The sequence below is a fragment of the Diachasmimorpha longicaudata genome, chromosome 14, assembly GCF_034640455.1.
Source record: "Diachasmimorpha longicaudata isolate KC_UGA_2023 chromosome 14, iyDiaLong2, whole genome shotgun sequence".
Classification (NCBI taxonomy): Eukaryota; Metazoa; Arthropoda; class Insecta; order Hymenoptera; family Braconidae; genus Diachasmimorpha; species Diachasmimorpha longicaudata.
In genome coordinates this window covers 5,681,177-5,693,655 of record NC_087238.1, presented here as the reverse complement: position 1 = coordinate 5,693,655, position 12,479 = coordinate 5,681,177, and the positions used below count along the sequence as shown (strand labels likewise).

Sequence of the window (12,479 nt, the reverse complement as noted above, 5' to 3'; positions counted from 1 at the left end):
ATGAAGGAAAGTATTTTCCTTTCATCTAATTCCAGATGATGTATCGAATTATCTCCTCGTGTGAATGTGATTGTTTGGATTTTCGCTGGGAATATTTTTTTTTCGGCTAATTGCAACATTCCTGAAGATATGGAAGTCATCATATGCCCATTTAGGTGGTTCTTTCGTTTTATATCCTCCAACGGAATTCGAATTTCCCTTAATCGTCCAGCAATTGGCCTCCTCACCCCCCATAAAGTCATTTTTCTCCACGAGATTCCGAGAAAATGGGAACGAAAAATGTTGAAAGCCTTTGCCATATTTTGTTAAATACTAATGGGGCAGAATGGTTCATCCGGTTTTTATTAAACTTTTGCATCAGCTTCACCCCTTACCTCACAAAGAAAGCCATTCACTGGAATGATCGTAATTTATTGAACTAAAAAATGAGAAATATTCTCTCGAGAGCGACTAATCAGTTTCAGTGAGCAAAAGAGGTTCCGGATAGTGGCGAGTCAAACCTCGTAAACCCTCATGCCCTCCTCTGTCTGGAGGGCACCGCGCATAACCCGCATATGCACTGTAAATTCTCCTTGAAAAAGAACTCGCAGAAGAAAAAGAAAAACCACTACCTAAGATACCTCGGAAACTTTTTGAACACGGTAATATGCTCATGTTTCTTTTTTTCATTTTCTTTATTTTTTTTTTTTTCACCAACTCGTGCAGGCATAATTTTCTCCGGGCATTGGTTTTTTTCTCGTCGATGGGGCGAAACCAACCATAAATAAATGTTGTTTTTACGGCTGCCAAATTGGCCGTTTAAAGTACATTGGACTTTTACCGTCGAAGGAAAGAGTATTTTTGACTAGTGGCTAAAAATTTTTATATTCCTGTTTCAACGTATGTGAAAGTTATTCGGTGAAGGAGTGGATTAATTATATTTCTCTCCGATTCACGACGATTCACGAATACAACTACCGAAATATATTTAGCTAATAATTTTTTATATCTCATAAATGAGAAGGAAAATCAGTTGTAGGAACCGAAAATCACAGGGAGAGAAAAAAAATTGGCTCAGCCAGGAAATTATTAATTAATATTAAATTAGAAATTTTTTCCAGTCCCCATTGTGACAGTTTTTTGGTCTCTGGGGCTGCGTCCTTCCTCACAAATCCAGGACTTTGTAAAAATCTCCATTATACTAACGAAAAAAATACCGAAACAAGTGGAAGGGTTTTGAAACCTCGAGGTAGCAATTTTTCCCAACAAAAGCGTAATGCCACACCGGAACGTGTGCAAGTCCCCCAAAATTAAGCCGAAGAGAATGAGCATCAGGTGGTGTGTAAAAAACCTTTAAACTGTGAATCCACGAATTATTGTTCGCAGTAAAAATATTTTTCCCCAGTTCCGGTACGTTTTCGAGAATATTACAGGTCCCCCGTCTCCCCATCAGGAATAATATCATAACTACACGTTAATAAATAAAATAATACCTGTACAATGATCTCCATTTTTATCAGGTTAACATGTCCCTAACCAGAAAAAAAATCCGATTTTCATACAAAAATTCTGTCCCTTCAAAATTTTTTATCGCGACAAATTGTCTCAGGATATTTTGTCGACAAATTTCTGTGATTTCCACTTTACGTGAGACGATGCCATTCATTTAAAAACCGTAAATCATGGCCTCCCAAAAAGAGTAATCCATTACCGCCCCATCCACTTCTGTTTATCCCTAACGAATATTCACCTTTTTTTGTGCCATATGGCACAGGCGTTAGCTCCTGTATTACGTACACCTGTTGCTCATCACTCGATGAATATAACGTATAAAATATTTCCGGTTTCTTGAGTGAGGTTCCCATGATCCCAAGAATCCGATAAAGTTAAAAAAAAAAAAAGCTTGAATTAATGAATTGAAATTGCCCAACATTTCCCATAATTCATTCATTTTCTCTCCATGATTTTTCGTCCCCGCCAATTTCAGCTTTTAATGTCGAAATTATTTTCCGAGAACTCGGACCATTAAAAGGCATTAAGAATCATCAACAGGTATTCGAATACTTCGCGCGTGGCATTCACTCGGTCGTGCACATATCCTCATTTAAAAAAATAAATAAAATGATTGAAAAATATTCCCCTGTTTTTCTCTGGATGTTTCATTAACCCCTGACCTCGCTGGATTTCGGTCCAGTCGGCAGTTAGACCCCATGAGAAAGGGACAGAAGTCCAATATGAGCACGAATATGCATATCGTTCAGACATAAATATCCCGCGCTTCAGAGGGTACATACGCGGAATTTCTAAATTTCAAAAAATAAATAATAAAATAATGAAATCGAATTCTCAAGAGGTTGAAAGCGATTCGGTGACGCTGGACCGATTATGCCGACTCTCGAGGGTTAAATTGCTCCTTGAAACGGATAAAAAAATTGCAAAAACTTGCAGGAACTCCTGGTTCGCGAATTAACCTTCTCATTCTTAAATTAGTTATTTAAAAAACTCCACAAATCACAACTGGCTTTTACTCTTTATACTAAAGTTGAATCCACGGGTCGTTAAAAACGCGGTTGTAATGTCCCGGCTCATAAATCACGGAATTATCATGTCGCGAATTTTATACATTACTTGTAACACCGTGAAAGTCGGTCCAGGTCGGAGTTTTGTTGGGTCATTTGGTGGTTGAGAACGCGGGTTATGTCCCTAATTTATAATCAACGTCAGGGCGTCGTGAATTTCGGTGAAGCGAAGAAAAAAATGTCACATATGACTTAAGTTGGATTAAAAGGGCCTCATCTGCGCTCCTCCAGTGATCGATGCCCTCTCCTCTCGTGACGAGGGCGAAGAGATGATCGACGTCTGCGTCTGCCGGAGGTGAAGCTAAACGGCCGACCCCAGGGTTCATCCCTTTTCCCTTTGAACCGCAGGCAGATAAAGCCCCCAGGTATTTCCACGGCTCGAGTTACTCTCAATCGACGGACCTCACAAAGATTCTCACTAATTTACGTCATTATCTAATGAATCTCGCATCCGTTCGCCCAGAAGCATTCAACTCTTTCCATATAACCCATCAATTAAAATATTTTATCGAAAAAAAATTCCAGAAATTTCTCAAAATTCTCATTCAGTGCAGCTCATTGCCTCCAATTCGTTAATCATGTGCTACAAATGAAATTGAAATTGAATGATGCACGTTCTTTCCCCCCTCCCGTCCCAGGACTGTCAGCTACAGATTTTCGAAAGTATCCAACCGTAAAAAACCAGTTTTCCTCGAGAAGAAAGCCCAGATATCCACATTATAAAGCAGAAAAAAAAAAGGACTGCCAGTGCGCTCCGATTACACTTCTCAAAGTATACATGATGGTAAAATTGGCATAACTTTCCACGCATTCCATCCGTATACACATGCATCTCGGATTACGCTTTTTAGCGTCCTCACAGGTATGACCGCGAAATACCTCGTTACGCCTACCGACTCCTCTCGTTGCGGTTCGTTGGTTATCTCTGGGGGGCAAAGTCATGCCGTCGGGGTTAGGTGTAAAAGTGGATGTGTGTCTCGCGATATGAGAATAAGATGAAATGATGGGGGGAAGAGCAGGCGGTTATTGCGATACAGATATGTCAGGACGCAGCAACATTGAAGCGCGAGGGGGATCGCCTGCGGATAGGGCCCCCCCAGTAATTCCGGATATCAAAGAAAACCGGAGGAGATGAACAATTCGATACAATTATTTCTCATTAATTTAAGTTGGATTTTTTACTTCAGTTGTTATGCGTTTCTCCTGCGGAGATGATTCCGAATTTGTCGATTACGCTGATGTTCTGTCGCGTTCCCACGATAATTCTCTCATAAACTACTGAAAGCCTTGAAATGAGGAAAAAAACCATTAAATATTTTCCACCGGCTTTTCAAAGCACACATCATCCTCGTGTCTGGTACAAAGAGCCCAGTCATCTCCTCTGCTGATGTGCATGCGCCAGTTTAAAGCGTCGAGTGGTTACCAGAGACAAAGGTAAAAAAAAATGAATTTCCGTATATTTCGGACCACCTGTAGTCTTTAAACTACAACTACCTCTCAGCGATAAACCACCAGCATGACCATAGTAGAACTCGTCAGGGGTAATTACGTCGTGGGGCCCTCAAATGCGAACAAGTAGACAGTCCAATGGACACCAAAGAAACGAAAAAAGATGACTCGACTACGTGTGGTGGGGGGGGGGGGGGGGATGCAGCGAAATGGATGAAATAAAAATGAGAAAAAAAATACTGAAACTGAGCGAAACGGTGAAGCCACATAAAAAAGCACTTAATGGTCAGAGAGACGCACAGTATTTTTCGGCAATGGGTGGATGGAGACGGGCGAACGAGCGAGATGGGGTGAAAGGGGCCCAGAGGGACGGGCAGGGGGGAGGGAGAGGAGGGGGAATGGAGTAAAAATGTGAAACAGGAAGAGAAGAGGAGTTTTGCGGGCACGAGTGCACTGAGCGTGACAGTGGGCTTGCACAGACACCTGCTCATTCTTTGGAAGTTTCGGATTTACAAGTGCTATTGTGACTGATTGAAATCAAGAATAAAGAATTTTTCAATCAGAAAAATTGAAAGAAAAATCTCATTGAAATGCCGTTTTCGTAGTGGGGTTATACACGCCACAAAGACACGTTCAATCGTTAATTTGATTTTTTTATTCATACCCTTTGTTATGGAATGGCACAACATTTTTTCAGGTTAGGAAATGATAAATGGGAAATGTTGTTTTTTTTAGAAGAACATAAAATTTTACTCATGAATGCATTCGAAGAATTTACAACTCATTATTAACGTTCCAGTGTGAAAACACGGGGACATTAAAAAATATTAATGCGATAATATTCATGCGGCGTTTGTAGAGAGTCAGTGGTGAACAAGTATTCGTATAAAATCAGCCACCTATCGATCGTTTCAGTCAAGAATTTATGTCTTACGAGGCTCGTTGTCTCGGATTTTACGAGTAGAGAGAGAGGGAGAACGGGATCCTAGTGTCGCCGACAAGTCCCAGAATTTCTGAGATATTCCACTGACATGGAGTCACTCGGGGTCTTCTAAGTTTATAAAATGAGAAAAAAAAATCAATCATCAGGAGCGATGATATGACGGGGGAATATTGTTGCAGTTGATTTTAATATTCACTAAAAATTCTATTTCCATATTTTTTCTGGTAAAAGATTATTATCAAGCAAACGGAGTATTCAGGTCATAAACTGGGAGTAAGAAACGAAGAATGGAGTGGGATAAAGTTTCTATATTGAAGTTATTTAAACGGATTCAATACAATGGAAAATATATCGAAATGGTGAGTTGCATTTTAACTGAACTGGTCACGCGTGCTCATGCAGATGGGGTGAGGAATTTTACGAGCAATTGCGAATCCCGCAAAGTAATGATCGTGCAGAGTCCCTTACATCGGAAGGGCCACGCCCACGCTGAAAATCCCGGTACAGAAGAGTGCAAGAAGAAGGGCATTAGCGCTCACAACTGGAGCTGTAAAGCCAATGCTAACTCTGGCTTTTTACTTTTTGTTGGAGCTTTTATTCGCAAAGGCGCACGGAGTGACGGCTCCAGGGCTATCGTTTACCCGGTGTGGGCCAATGTTACGATGGAGAATATTCGTGATTTTATTTTTCTTCGTCCTTTTTTATTCAGCGGGAAATGTTTTTTCGAGGCACTTACCATGCATTCACTCGAGTAGTTTTATTCTGTCTGGTTGTGTAGGCGAAGGTAGCGTGAGGGCTCCATGCACCTCGAGTTTTGGAAGTTAGAAAGATTCGATGAATATTATTTACTTCGGTTATTGAATCAATCATTTATAGAGGGAATGGCCAGTGAAAATTTGACCTACAGGGGGCTAAATTGAATTTTCAAGGCCCAATTTTTCCAACAAAATGTAGTCGGAGAACAATTAATATTCCTAATAATTGTAATGAGGATCAATTAAATAGTCTATCTATCAACCCCTATTTCCCCGACAATGAAATCACAAATTCCTTGACGTTTCGTCCCCTAGAAGTCTAATTTTCGTACGCGATTCAATTTGTAAAATGGACCTATATTATATTATATCACATCCTGTCGGAGTACGCCCGCTCCATTCACAATTAATGAACGAAAATCACGACTGCTCAGCTTTCACGTGGGAACGAAAATTAAAATTCCCCCCGTTGAATGGCCAACTCCCATCACCACGTCATTACTCAACAAAAGAGCTCTCAGATACAGATTAGTGTGACAACCAGATCCATCAACAAATTCAAACTATCGCACTTATAACTCGATGACAGTAATATGGCGTAACATTGGCACTGCTGACGAAAGAGTCCGTGCACCCGAGCTGAACCCATACCACCAACGTACAGCGCGTTACGAACAGTGGTTTTATGGTTTATGGCAGCCACGTGCGGCTTATATCATAATACCACTTGGGTGATATGTCTCGGAGGCAAGCGTTGGTGTGGCTTCTTTAGCCACTCTCAATGCTCCCTCCTCCCTTCTTCCCCACCCCCTTTAAACCCCCCTACTCCACAATCATTGGCTGCAGCATCCCATGACACCCGAGAATAATTTTCTGAGATGAGATTATTCCAAATGTCACTTTCTTGCATGCCATTTATTAACTCTAACAGCGGATTATATCTCCAACGCCCACATCTTTGTCGTGAATTTTATACCACAAATTTTTTAGTACATTTTATCGCGTCTTAAAAGCATTTGCGCACGCCCGAGAGACTATTTCGATCCAATAAAATTGATAATCGTTTCTGAGAATGAATTTTTAAGATTTAGGCCAATCGGGAACGTATATTAGGACTAGTTGTTTTTTAAGTGTTACAAGAGAGGGTGTGGAAATCATGATATCATTTGTCACTGATAGAGGCTTTTTGGCATTTGAAAAATGCACCTTTGGGAGTAAAAATGTGGGGAGACACCAAAATTGAATCGGGATATTTTTTTTTTTTACTTGAAACCCATTACAGAGGTAATTAATGCAAAAAGGAGTTTGAATTTTTTTTCTGGCCACTTAAAAATCAAATAAAACCTGGTAACAACTATTAAAATGGTAAGAAATGGTCTCAATATGTGGACGTGCGCACGCGCAAAGTGCCCACCTGCCTCGCCAGGGGGGCCCTCTTACCTTCGCTTTATTATCTATTATTACACGCGTGCAATGTTTTATTTTTCGGTAAAAAGGGCCAATGAGTCGGTTCGGTCTGGTTGAATTTTTTGAAGGATGGTCACCGCCCTCTCATGTTTAGAAATATTCCACGGATATTCTCAGTCCCTACGTCGTTACCCTTTTTTTCAGAATTGCCTCCGTGAGAGTTCATTAATCTCTGGGCGTAGCCTAAACACGTCGAATAATTCTACCGCAAAAATCCAGAACCACTTCCCAGTGAAACTGACCGTCAATATATGGCTTTGGGAATTTTTTTTACGACTATGTTTTCGCTGAAGTTTTATATTTTAGCCGAATGAATTCAGGGGGTGAGGAGGAGACGGGGGGGGGGGGGCGGAAAACAATGAGGGCACTGTATTGCGAATTTCAAAGGTTTCTAAATATATCACTTAATATGTTAAATAATTAGCTGGACGAAAATGATCTCGTTACGTCTGTCCTCTCGTGGCTTTCCCACCCCACCCAGCCCCCCCCCCTCCGTCCGTGGAATTTAATTTTTTTTTTAACCACCACCCAAATGATAATCCATCGATATGTCCGCGGCTACCGATGCGAACGCAATTTGTCTCGACGTGTTATCTCGCCGCCACTTCAGAGGCGCTTCCATTTCGCCCAACAGGATCAATATTAGTACGATATACACCGACCGGACGTGGATAAGACAAAACGATCTCCGTTTACTCCCGACCTAAACCTGAAACCCCCGAGATAAGATTAGAAGATACGTGAGATCGGAGGGGGAGAAAAAATTCGAGATCATCTCGGTTATGCTCGGTACATAATAAAATTGAATTTAAAGGGGATTTTGATTTTCTCGGTTTTGCAATTAGGTGTCAGGGGTCAGAAGCACTTCGTACACTCTGACTTGAGCAGAGGAAATGGCAATCTCTGGGCACTACGGGGTGCCGAGATAGAGCCAATCTGCAAACACGAATTGGCCATTTGGCAGCCGTGGCGCCGACGCTATGCTCCGCTGCACAGGACTAAAACCTACCCTCACTTACACATCAAGTTGGATTTTTTTCTCTCTCTCTCTCTCTCTCTCTCTCTCGTGTTATGCGCCCCCGCGTGATTTCCTTTTTCTCGTTCCTTCGGCTGTCTTGCCGAGGTATGGCTAGATATCTCCAGAGCAACTCTTAACTCGCGATGACGGAACCATAGCCTTATCTGAAATTGAATCTCCAGCAAACAAGAGACTCGAAAATTGGTCCTCCAGATGAGTATCGGGGGAGGGGGGTGAGTGATAGACTATTTGGGAATGATATTTTGTTGGTCTTCACATTAATTTCGCAAAATGTTCAATTTGGGCCCTAAGTCGTTTCCAATTGGGCGGACAAACAATTTAATTTCATAATTTATGGAAGAAAAAATCCATTGGATTGTGACGAGAGTATTTCCCCACTCAGTTTCGTAATTAAAAATACTGAGAATTAATTGAAGGATGAAAAAGGACAACTTTAATCGCCTAAACATTCGAACCTCCTCCCCCTGGTCATCGCGAGTATAACCGATTTGGCGTGGAGTCCGCTCCCCAGGGAGTGCAGCCACCCCCCGGTGAGCCGTGGGCCCGGAGAAAATGGGCCAGGCCGATAGAGGCCGAAAACCAGTGAAATAAAAATCTCCACATCATCGACGAGTCACCTGTGATTCACCTGCCCGCCTGTCACTGAAGCAAGACAATTTTTAGTCCCCGCTGACCCACTTCACTCCGAATCAAAGTCAAAATTTATCCCGATGACAGAGCAATTAATTTTCATAAATGACGATGTCACGGATGAGGTTCATCACTCCGGCAAATTTTCGATGGTGAAATATCTGGAGTTTATGTCTCGTGCTTTTTGCCTTCATCACCGATCGCTGTCCATATGGTAATGCGTGGGCATCAACTCCTGGCAGTCCATCACTTAACTCAATCCTTTGAATGTTGCTGTTACCAATGGGTAGTTTCGGCTTCCACGGTGCTGAGATTAATGGGGGAATTATTAATGCCAGGTAGGTGGATTAATATCATTAATAAGCGTCTGTGTGGATCACTTGAGTGGAACGAATGCAATTTATGGTCATTCATGAGGTTTATGATGGTATTCAGGACTTGGAGGATTGTTAAATTGCATTTGTCATTTATTTTTGTTGTTATTTGGCCGAATGAAATACGCGTTTATCTATTTTGCGGGGAAATAATGTTTTTCGTCTTGAAGAGATGATATTTATCAAACCCCAAAGTCACTCATTTTGATTTCTTCAAAAGTGTGTGAACCTCCGCGTGTGGAAAAAAATGAGAAAAAAAATCGGGTATGCTCTCTATTTCATCAATTTTTTTCTCCCAGACTAATCAACTAGATCATCAACCGATATTTTTTACCTCACCCGAACCATCAATATCCCCCTATCTCGTTATACTCCTCAGAACTCAACTCGTTCCACTTCACCTCGCGATCCAAAAAGGAGGTGATAGAAAAAAAATGACTTATTTTTCCCGTATAATCGAAACGTTCCGTGGTCTTAGATCCATCTATGTCCCATGATACAGGAGAGGCACCGCCCCTCGAACCTCGCACAATTCCTCAAAAGATACCGAGGCCATCCTCACGTGCCCACGAGCCTCATTTATCACACGACTGAAGCCAATGTCTAGGAAACACCTGCATTGTCTTAGTCCTCCTGGCGGTATTGTACCAACTAGCATTGTTGTTTTTCCCCAGGTTGGCCCTGGATGTTCAGTAACCGCTGGTGCTAACGCCAATTCAAAACCCGGTGTCGGAAGGAGCGAACAGAAGGTCTGGGTCAGTCCAGCTCGCCCCACGATTTGCACATTTTTTTGTTTCCAAGAAACCGGAAAAATTGAGCCCAACGATTGGGACTTTTTTTCACCGCATTGTCTCACTTCCACGGTGAATTCAATTCGACCCTCTCCAGGGGGTGCTTGCATTGTCTTACGCGTGCCACCGAACAATCAGATTGAATGAGAAAAATTACCAGTCGAGGGGTTCTTCACAAATTTGAGACAAAACGTTCGTTACTTTTGATCTTTTGGAAGTGCTGATGAGAATCTCAAAGTTTATGGTTAATTAGCTCCGGAGATTTATTATTTCTCGGAAAAAAAGTCGACTGCGTGGAGAGATATTTTAAACCACAACATTTTAAATAGACATCAGAAATTATTTATAATTATTTACGGTGGATTAATCAATTAAAAAAAAACTCATTCCAATATTTGCGATTTTCCTTTCGACTCTTCTACTGAATAATGATTTTATGTCGCCATTAAACTAATGACCGACTTTTTCTCATTTCGATACATTCAATTTATTGATTCAAGTTTTTGTCGTTTACCATATCTATCGGTGCCTCCCCCTCCCCCCTTCACCGGCTGTCGGAGAAAGAAGGGACAAATGATGGACCATTAGGAGACGATTCGTTTGAATTTTCATCATCATCCCTTCCCCCACCACCGGCCCATTTTGAACCTATGACTGAATCACTCAGCGAAAATTAACAACCCAATTAAAACAAACATTAACGTCTCCCCCTTCTTCTCCCACCCTTCTTTCCCATACCTCATTAGTTCGGAATCGTTTGCAACTTTTAATGGAGAACATTCTCATAATTGTTTTTATTTGTTCGCCTGGAAATGAATTTCTCTCTTTGTTGTGGTTCTTTTCGATGCACCGAATGGTACGAGATGGATGAATTCTCATTACCTCTCGGCTTTATGAACGTTTTTCTTATCTTGTATATGGTATTTGTCTGTCCAATGCGATTAGCCACGCTCTGATATCGATTTTGTCGAGTGCTGAGGGATTTTTTTACCTTCAAGAGAATTGAGAGGAGGAGAAGTCAAGTACGATAATTACTTGTTTTTAAGGCTTGAAAACGTGAAATAAAATCATAGGACTTCCAAAAAGAGAATCCCCTTTCCGGACAAAGGGAATTTATTATCGAAATTCTCGGTTCCACTCCTCAATCTCCGTATTTTCGAATTTTTCGCTGATGTACATTCGGAATCGTCAAACGATAAAGTTTTGGAACGAAATTCAAAGTTCAATCTTTCCCACCTTAACAGCTTTCCGCTGTCGGCGATTAGGCGTCGAGTGGTTTCCCCCATTCGCTGTTTATTACTCTTTTTATCTTCGTCGCGTGTTTTTTTAATGCACCATCGAGTCTCGGAGTGTTCCTCGCCACTCCTCACTCCAACAAACTATCGAGTGCCGCCCTATTGAGGCCGAAAAATCGTCCGGCGATAGATTATTTTAATCGAGTCCTGTCGATGGCGCGACAAAACGCTCCTTTGTCCCGTTGAATATCCCGCCGGTCGCCATCACCTCTCCCAATTTCGCGGCACTTTTTTTTTGTCATTATTCATGAATAAAAAGGGGCTTTATACAATTTCAATGGGTCCTTATTCACTTTTCACATCGAATTTTACTTTTTGTTTCTTTTCTCGTAGTTTTTTTTTTATTCCTTTCGGCTCATTCTCACCCGCACCGGCACTCATTCTTCTTGGATTCTTTGGCAGTGACTGTAGCCGGTATTTACGAGGGTGGGAGAAGGCCTTTTTTACGCACCAGCAGCGGAAAAAAACTCTGTAGACTTTTTTTAAATCTTCAGTTGGTGTCGTTCGCATTTATGTTCGGCGTTTCCTTGTGTTGTAGGTTTATTGCGTTGCTGAAAGGCGCGTGAACCGCGCGACCAGAGGATATTGCGATCCTGACCGCAGGAGAGAAGCCACAAGTGACAAACTATTACGGGGTATACCACTTCCTTCCGCCTTCCAGCCATGTCTAATTTCCCATGGAGACGTCCAGGGAGCAGTGAAATGTTTATACATTGTTCGGAGAATAGCGACAAATATATGATCCATGTGCTCCACGTGCTGGACGAAGCCCGCATGGAGGCGGGAAATTTAAATACGGAGACGTAGTTTTATGGACCAATGGGATAATTTTTATTATTATCACATTTCTCTTTACGCGTTTCTATGCAGCAGGAGCCAATTTATCGCCCTGGTACTTGTCGCGTTCCATTTTCCCTGCTATCGCGTCAATTTTTTCCTCAGAATTTCTCACCTCGTCGTAAAAAAAAATGGAATTGAGGTGTGAAATCAACAGATGAAAAATATTTCTCAAGTTTAACTCCCCATTTCGCGCGAAAATTACAAATGAGAAGTACTGGGAACTGAAGAAAACGGTAAAAATCGTGGCAGGTTCGTATTCCATCGAGAACTTGGCGCACGACTGACTCGCGTCGATGGTCACACCCTGCGGCTTGTTGCAGAGAGAATAATTTCATGAA

General features: G+C 41.7%; 1 protein-coding gene across 9 annotated transcripts in view; it reads right to left on the bottom strand.

Moving 5' to 3' along the window:
* Positions 1-12,479, bottom strand: part of LOC135169256 (uncharacterized) — a 187,305-nt gene that overhangs the window by 60,393 nt on the left and 114,433 nt on the right. The window lies entirely within an intron of this gene.